This window comes from Alligator sinensis, unplaced genomic scaffold, assembly GCF_000455745.1.
Source record: "Alligator sinensis unplaced genomic scaffold, ASM45574v1 scaffold386_1, whole genome shotgun sequence".
Lineage (NCBI taxonomy): Eukaryota > Metazoa > Chordata > Crocodylia > Alligatoridae > Alligator > Alligator sinensis.
In genome coordinates this window covers 74,614-83,598 of record NW_005841996.1, presented here as the reverse complement: position 1 = coordinate 83,598, position 8,985 = coordinate 74,614, and the positions used below count along the sequence as shown (strand labels likewise).

At 54.8% G+C, this 8,985-nt stretch overlaps 2 long non-coding RNA genes across 2 annotated transcripts in view; both read left to right on the top strand.

Moving 5' to 3' along the window:
* Window positions 1–575: 575 nt before the first annotated feature.
* Window positions 576–2,050, top strand: LOC102380552. Its single transcript, XR_323585.1, has 3 exons — window positions 576–941; window positions 1,305–1,418; window positions 1,869–2,050. It is a non-coding gene; the product is annotated as an uncharacterized LOC102380552 (long non-coding RNA).
* Window positions 2,051–2,259: 209 nt separating this feature from the next.
* Window positions 2,260–8,985, top strand: part of LOC102380401 — a 13,177-nt gene continuing 6,451 nt past the window's right edge. The window contains exons 1-3 of the long non-coding RNA XR_323584.3: window positions 2,260–2,423; window positions 2,823–2,886; window positions 3,687–3,817. This is a non-coding gene — a long non-coding RNA (uncharacterized LOC102380401). The remainder of the gene's footprint in view (window positions 2,424–2,822; window positions 2,887–3,686; window positions 3,818–8,985) is intronic.

The following is an 8,985-nucleotide window of genomic DNA, read 5'->3' as shown; positions in this document are numbered from 1 at the left end:
GCGGCAGGTGGAGAGTGAGGGGCACTGGCAGGGCTGGGGGAGCAGGGGGCTGTGGGTCAGGAGTGCAGGGCACCAGCATGAGGGTTGTGGGGCAGGGGCTGTGAGTTGGGAGTGCAGGGCACTGGCAGGAGGGTTGGGGGGCAGGGGCTCTGAGTCAGAAGTGCGGGGCACTGGCAGGGGACCACCAAGGTCCCAGCAGGACACAAGAACTTCCCCTGGGACGTGCCTCCCTCCCCAGTTCAGGGCACTGTTGAGGGAAGTTCACAGCGCTGGGGAACTTTGCAGGGTGCCCACCTAGGGGACTACCAAGATCCCAGCAGGAAACTAGACCCCCGCTTCCTCCCTGCTCCCCACCCCCCCCACCCCAGTTCAGGGCACTGTTGGGGGAAACTCGCAGCCCTGGGACACTTTTGAGGGGAAGCTCACAGCCTCAGGCCACTGCAGGGGGAAGGTCACAGCCACAGACATCCTTGAGGTCCTCATAGCAGAGGAATAATACGGGGTGTGCCACCCGCATCTGCCACCCGCCTGCCACATGCTCGCGCCACAAACCCCAGGCCACTGTGGGGACACAAGAGGCTTTTAGCTTAAAATACGGCTTGCTTGGAAACCCACTCTTGCCTCTGCAAGCCTGTTTTGCTAAGAAATTTTCAACTGGGCCTAACCACATATCCCCACAATGGAGCATATCCTGACAGATTGGTCCTCCGCCCAGGAGGGTTGGGAAGAGTTGGGACGTGTCCTTTCCTTGGGTTTGCAGAGGGAACTGGTGGTAGAGGTGGGAATTGTCCCCAGGCCTCCTGAGACCCAGCTCGGAGCCCTTACTGCCCCCGTCTCTGACCTCGACCTTCAAGAACATGTGCCAGCAGAAGCAGAAGGAGCTGCTCAAACAGTCTGAGAAGCAGGAGAAGAAGCTGAAAGCAAAGTCCAGAAAACAGGCGGTGAGCCCTGAGATCCAGACTGACTCCAGGGGCACTGCCTGGCAGAGGGGCGGGTGCATAACATGAGACCTCCCCACTCCGGAGACGCTGGCCCCAAGCGGGTCCCCAGTCAGTGGAGTCAGGCTGGCTCACGGTGGTGGGAACGTTTCCTATGAGATTTCCCCACAGCAGTAAACTCTGTGGGGGAGAGAGTCCTGACCCACAAATTGTAGCCGGGTGTCGCAATAGCAGGGCATGGTGGGTGTCAGGAGGGTCCCAAAGGAAGCATGTTTCCAACCTGGGGAGATTGCCTGGCCCATCTGGCATCCCCTCCCCAGGGCAGGCCTTAGGGCTAGGTGGGCTCATGATGCCCTTGATCTCCAGGAAAAACAGAGGAAAGAGGCCTTGACCTAGAAGCTGCAGAAATTCCCCAGGAAGAACCAGGACGAGGAGTCCAATGAGACCCCGAAGCTGCTGAGGAGGCCCCAGGAGTACAGGGTAAAGTCACCTTCCCCAACCTGCCACTGCTCAGCCCCCCATGCTGGGCTTGCACAGTAGGCCCTGGGCACTGGGAAGTATCGTGTTGCAGGGGCGTGCAGAAGGCCCTCTCCCTTCAAGATACAGGGGCCTCAGGCAAATATTGGGGTGGCCATAGTCCCTCCAAGCCGCCCCAGTGCCACCTCTGTGCACCAGGCTCCAGAGCCCCAGCCAGGCTTTGTGCCAGCGGTGGCTGTGTGCACTCTTTGGGTGGACGGCAGGGGAGAGGCGTGAGGCAGCGCAACCCCGGGAGCCTCCCCCCCCATCCGCTCTGAGGTGCGCATGCAGGCTGCGTGTCTGTGTCTGGTTGTGTGTGTGTCTGTGTGCACATGCGCACTCATGTTTGGTTCTGTGTGTGTGCGTGTGTGCATGTGTTTGGTTCTCTTTCTCTTTGTTTCTCTCTCATCACAGCGTGCTCAACAAAAAAAGAATATACAACAACAAAGATAGCATATGAAGTTCTTCGAATTTTTAGAAAACCTGGTATTTACGGTAAAAAAAGGATGATGATTAACTATTTTAATATGCAGCGCATCCTGCTATGTGGCCCCAGCCCCAGTTTTCTTTTCTGGCATGCCAGCACTGCAGCACCTTACAAGGTAGACACCACAGTGTTTTCCAGCACTGACCAAAAACGTTGCCTGCCACTGGACTAGAGGGTTGGGGAGTGTCCGGAAAACTTGCCTGAGATAACGGGCGTGGGGCAGGGTGAGGGGCACCGGCAGAGCAGTGGCGGGAGGCCTGGGCAGGGCTGAGAGGAGCAACAGGTGGTGACTCCACCCCTTCTGCCCTGGCAGAAACCCGGGTTCTCCAAGCAGCAGTACGCTGACCAGCTCAGTGTGCAGGAGATGGCCACCTAGTACTTGCAGTGCAACTTCAACCTGCCCTACCAGGATGCTCGCAAGTGCCTGGGGTGCTTTGGTCTTGAGAGCCATGCCCACATCCTCCAGATCTGCAAATTGTCAGGTATGGGGCAGGGGCTTCCAGGCAGGGGGTAGAAGGTGAGTGTGGAGGAGCTAGGGCCTGAGGGTGCAGGACGCTGATCGGGAGGTGAGGTTTGAGGTAAAGGGGAAGACAAGCTGGGAATCCACCAGTCAGGGCTGGCCACTGAGGAAGAAGTCAGGGAGAGGCTAGAACTGTGCCCCTGGGAGGGGTGTGGGTTTGGCCACAGAGGGGAAAGATGGGGCAGGGGGCAGACACCTCCAGTAGCATTGCCCTTCTCCTGGGCGGGGGTGCAGGGCATTGAGCTGCTGTCAGGAGAGGGAGGTGGATGGAAAGTTGGATCATGGCATTTTGGGGAAGGAGAAGGGATTGGATGTTCCTTTCACCCCACTTGTCTCAGGGCCCTTTTCTTTCCTACCCAAGGGGGCAGAAAGCCTGTGTGGTGCTTGCCGAGCTGGCCTTCAGGGAACCTGGTGTCGTCATCCTGGTGAGTCTCAGGGGATGGGAATGGGGTTCTGATGGGTTCCCTGCTCTGGGAAGGAAGTGGGGGTGCAGCGAGTTAGAGCAGAGCAGAGCAGGCATGAGAACCAGGACTTGTAGGTTGTGCCCTGCTCTGGCTCTTGGAAAGGAGTGACATCCAGCATGTCATGGTGAGGAGAATGGTTTGGGAGGACTCCTGGGTCCTGGCGTGGGTGTGTGTGGGAGGAAAGTTCTGTGGGTCAGGACTCCTGCGTTCAGTTTGGGATCTGCCACTGCCCCCAGATGAAACCCCAAATATTCTGTGCATTGAGTCAATTGATGGCTTGGGTGATACTATCAGTGAGTACAAGGAGGCAAGTGGAAGCAGCATGGTGGGAGGGGTCCACTGGCCTGATCAGAGGAGGACGGGCTTGGGGGAATACTGGGTCCATGGATCAGATTCAAGGGTAGATGGCGAGACTGGGCTGGTGTGGCCTCATGGGTCCAATCTGCTGCGCAAAGGAAGGTAGTAATAGTCCACAGGTCAGATCCAGGCTGGCACGGACAGGGTTCCAGTCTAGGGTTGCAGGAAAGCAGAAGGGTTACTAGGCTGGGAGTGGGCCTGTGGGTCCCATGGGAGAGTTGGTTTACTAGAAGCAGTACCCTCCTGCCAGGGTCGCCGGTGGGTCCCAGTTGTGCCCTTCACTGCCCAGCCCTGTCCTGGCAGTGGCTGATGCGGAAAACGTGGGGTCTTTCCATTCTCCTTCAGTATGAAAATGGCCTCTGCTTTGCCTTCCACCTGGCTCATGCTTTGCCGCCTCTTCACAGTGGTCTTCATCATCAACCACAACACACGAGTGATCACGGAGACCAGCTGCCAGCTGCGGGGGTGGCGGAGCGGTCCATCAACCAGATCAACAGCGACTTCGACTACAAGTGGGAGGTGCTGGAGGCCTTGGGTGTGGTCATCATTAACCGGCCTTGGGAGTGACCTTGCTCTGGGGAGGTTCCTCCAGGACGTGCCCATCCAGCCTGCAAGGGACTAGAGGGAGCAGGAAGAGGACCATCAGGTAGGGCATGATGTATATGCAGGTGGCCAGCAGGCAGCCTGGAAAGCAGCTCCTGCAAGTAAGTCTGGCGGGGGAGGGGGATTGAGGCCCGAAATTGAGGCCCCCATAGTGACAGAGGGAGTTGGGCAAGGCTGGGGCTGGTGCCCCGCCGGGGGGGTGTGTGGAGACCAGAGCCAGGGGGGGTGCCAGGCCCAGGGAGGAGGGGGAGGGAGCCCCAGGGGGGGGCAGTGGGGCTGATTCCCTGCTGCTGAATGCGCTCCTGGGGAGGACATGGTGGGCACGTGCCCTCCAGCTTTGTGTGTAGGGTGGGGGCAGATGCAGGCTGGCAGCTGCCTCCCCACCTTGCTGCCCTCCTCCCAGGGCATGATAGACCAGAGCAGGGCAGGGAGGCTCGGTGTCACCAGCAGGAGCCCCGTGTTGCCTGGTGAGGCACCCCCTGCCCATGCAGCAGCAGTGGAGGTGGTGAAATGGAATTGTGCCCCACATTGCTGCTGGGCAGGCAGGGGCTGCCTCTCCATGGTGGCATGGGGCTTCTGGCAGTGGCACTGAGCCTCCCGGCCCCACTCTGCCTGTCACACTGGGTCCCGCCAACTGGACTGCGAAGGGCTCCAGGGGAAGGGCAGCGGGACGGGGAGCCCCAAACCCATAGCCGCCAGCCTACATCTGCCCCCTTCCCCCCACTGCAGGGCACTGGCAGAGGTAGGGCCATCCCACACCATGCCTCTGTGGCAACACAGGACTCTCCTGGACACCCCAACCATGTATACTGCCCCTGCACTCTTTGCCACGCTTTGGCACCACACAGCCCATTGGGCTTTCCAATGGGGGTGAGCACCAGGGACTTCATGCCTCATCTGTCAGCTTTGTTGGGGTGCTGGTTTTAGGTGACCCCACTGGTCACCCAGGCAGTTCCTGCAGTGCCAGGACAGCACCCCTGTCACAGAGCAGAGTAGCAGAGCATGGTACAGTCTCATCATCTCTCTGGGCACAACCATGTTGACTCAGGATTGACCCAGGTGCACATCAGAGTATTAAATCATCCGTGCATTTGAAGTGCTGTGTTATCGATGCAAAGTACAGTACATTGTAGTCAAATTGGTGAATGTGAGAATGAACCTTGGGTTATTTATTGTTGGTTGTTAGCCGACATTATTAGCTTAGTTATGCATTTTCCTTTTTTGTGTCATTTGTAAATTTGTGCCTATAATTTATCTGTGTGTTTCTGTATGTATTTGTGTGTATGTATAGTATTATATACTATATCTATTCTGAATACACACACACACATGAATGTTTGTACATGTATAAATCAATTTGAACAGTGTCTTGCACTAGAGGAGGGGACCTTGAGGTACTCTACTGCTCAGCTGGTACTGTTTCTTCAGTGGGCTGGTAGAAAGGCTGAAGCCATTGGCACTCCAGGGATCTGACATTGTCAGCAGGCCGCCCTTAGTATGGTGGACCAGGGTGACAGTACTATAGTATGGTATCACATAGACATGCTACAGAGCACTGTATTCAAAAGCACTTGTAGTCTGCAGAGTTCATTGAAAACATCCAGGGAGCGACTCCTCTCTGGAATCTTTTCCTTTTGCTCACAGCTGCTTTTTGCATCAAGCAGTGTAGACACAACCTCAGCCCCCGAGCTTTCCCAAAGTTTTGTATATTGACAGAATAACACATTAATAAAATAGGTTTAATGATCCCGATTGCTATAGAGACACCTGTGAATATTAGCTGAAGGGCATATTTTAGTGATTATAGATTCATAGACATTAGGGTCGGAAGGGACCTCAGTAGGACAGCAAGTCCAACCCACTGCTCTGGGCAAGAAAGAGCGCTGGGGTCAGACAACCCCAGCTAGGTGCTTGTCCTGTTTCCTCTTGAAGATGCCCAGGGTAGAGGAGAGCACCATCTCCCGTGGGAGCCCATTCCAGATTCTGGCAACCCTTACTGTGAAGAAGTTCTTCCTAATGTCTAACCTATATCTGCTCTCCATCGATTTGTGGCCATTGTTCCTAGTTACTCCAGGAGGTGCCCTAGTAAATAGAGCATCTCCTATTCCCTGCTGCCCTCCCCTGATGAAATTATGGCAGCACCCAAGCCCCCCAGAGAGTGCTTAACTCTCCTCTCCCCGCAGCGGCGTGGGGGTTGTAGCACAAGCATATGCGGGGCTAGTGGTGGGTGCGGGTAGCACACCCTGTACTCTTCCTCTGCTACAAGGTTCTCAAGGAGGTCAGTGGCTGCGAGGTTCCCCCTGCGGTGCCCTGAGGCCGTGAGCTTCCCCCAGCAATACCCTGAAGAGGTGTTGTGGGCAGGGGGGGTGAGGTTCTTTTCTTCTCCTGGGACCTTGGTGGTCCTGACCCACAGCCCCCTTCCCCCGCCCAGCCCTCCCAGTGCCCTGCACTCCAGACCTGCTCCCAGCTCCCTCACAGGGAGCTGCACTGCAATCCCGGCCGTTGTTTTAAACTTGGCATCATATTTTGTCTTCCTGTTGAAAGACAAAACCACGCCAAATTTAAAACCCTCAATCATCCCCCTCTAGCTTCCAAGCAGCCCAATTGCCTGCCTGTCACATGTGGATGGTGTCTTAGCAGGTGTCTGGCTTTTTTTTTTTTTTTTTTGCAGCAGCAGCAGCTCAAGGGCTTTGTTTTGGCTAGAAAAAAAGCAAGAAAAATGGTGCCCCTTACTCTGGACCCGCATCCCCATCCTCCCCGCTGGTGCCTCGCACTCCTGACCCGCCGTCCTTGTCCACCCCGCACCTGCCAGTGCCCTGCACTCTGGACCTGATCCCGACCCAGCCGCGTGGCGCTGCGCTGCATTCCCGGCTCTGGTTTTAAACTTGGCACCATCAGGGAAACAAAATGGAAGACAAAAACTTCACCAAGTTTAAACCCCAGGAGACTGCCTATTGTCCTGAGACCAGCACGTCTACAGCCAAAAACCCAGTCCAACAAAAAATAATTGTAGTTTAGCTGATTCTTGCAGTGCCTGTTCCCTAACCATTTTGGTCCTTTCCACCAGGCTTTAATGGCCAGATTGCAACAGATTGCATGGATTTCTCAGTGAATCCAAGTGCCACCTGGTGGACAAATCGTGGCACATCAGGGAAAATGCCAATTTTGACTGTATCTCGGAGACCTATTATGATAAAAATAATGCTGTTGGCACAATTTCTCACTGTCCCAGGGGAGCGGGGGCACTGGGAGACCCCCGCAACGGCCAAGGGGTCTGCTTACCTCCCGCAGGGCCAGAGGAGCCGAGGAAACTCTGTTTCCTCGCTAACACGATAAAACAAGGTCAAAACATGTATCTTCAGATACGATTAAACTAGCAAAATGGCTATTTTTGTCACTTGGAAGTAGGAAAAGCGCTATGTGGACAAGCGCCCTAGTGAGAAGGTTTTTTCTCATATCCAGCCTAAACCTCCTTTGCTGCAACGTGAAAGCATTGCTCATTGTTCTGTCACCTGCCACTGCTGAGAAGAGTCCAGCTCCATCTTCATTTGAACCCCGCTTCAGGTAGTTGAAGGCTGCTATTAAATCCCGCCTCAGTCTTCTGTTCTGCAGACTAAATAAGCCCAGTTCCTGCAGCCTCTCTACAGGAATCATATACCCCAGCCCCCAAACCATTTTCATTGCCCTTCACTCAACTCTCTCCAACTTGTCCACATGCTTTCTGTAGTTGGGGGCCCAAAAGTGGACACAGTACTGCAGATGTGGCCTCACCAGTGCAGAATGGAGCAAAATAATCACTTCTTTGGATGTCCTGGCATTGCTCCTACTAATGCAGTCCAGTATGCCGTTAGCCCTCTTGGCAACAAGGGCACACTGCTGACTCATACCCAGCTTCTTGTTCACTGTAACCCCCAGGCCATGGGCAACTGGTGCCACCTGAGTCAGTGGGGGCACGTGCCCCCTACCCTCCAGCATATCTAGTCCACCCCTGGCTTGGTATCAGCCGTGAATTTTCTGAGGATGCAATCCGTCCCATCTTCCAGATCATTAACAAAACTTCCCATCTTCCAGATTGAACAAAACTGGCCAAGACTGAGCCCTGGGGCACTCGACTTGATACTGGCTGCCAACTAGACTTCAAGCCATTAATCACTACCCATTGAGCCAGATGACCCAGCCAACTTTCTAGCTACCTTACAGTTCATTCATCCAACCAAGCTATACTTCCTCAGCTTGCCTGCAAGAATGATGTGGGAGGGTGTATGAAAAACGTTGCTAAAGTCAAGGTATATTACGTCTATGACTTTCTCCGTATCCACAGAGCCAGTTTTCTCATCAGGAAAAGCAACGAGGTTGGCCAGGCATGACTTGTCCTTGGTGAATTTATGCTGACTGTTCCTGATCACTTTCTCCTCCTCCAAGTGCTTAGATTTCATAGATTTCATAGACATTAGGGCTGGAAGGGACCTTGGAAGATCATCGAGTCCAGCCCCCTGCCCAAAGGGCAGGAAGTCAGCTGGGGTCATAGGATCCCAGCAAGATAAGCATCCAGTTTCATCTTGAAGGTGTTCAATGAAGGCGCTTGAACCACCTCCGGTGGCAGGCTGTTCCAGACCTTGGGGGCTCGGACAGTAAAGAAATTCTTCCTTATGTCCAGCCTGAAACGATCTTGAAGTAGTTTGTGACCATTCGACCTCGTCATCCCTTGGGGCGCTCTGGTGAACAAACGTTCCCCCAGATGATGGTGGTCACCCCTGATAAACTTGTAGGTGGCCATCAGATCACCCCTGAGCCTGCGCTTTTCCAGGCTAAAGAGCCCCAGGGCTCTCAGCCTGTCATCGTAGGGTCTGCTTCCCTGACCTCTGATCATGCACGTGGCTCTTCTCTGGACTCTCTCAAGCTTCTCCACATCCTTTTTGAATTGTGGAGCCCAAAACTGGAAAGTACTCCAGCTGTGGCCTCACTAAGGCCGAGTACAGGGGGAGAATGACGTCCCGGGATTTGCTTGAGAGACGTCCCGGGATTTGCTTGAGACGTCCCGGGATTTGCTTGAGATCATCGAGTCTGACCCCCTGCATAGGCAGGGAAGAGTGCTGGGTG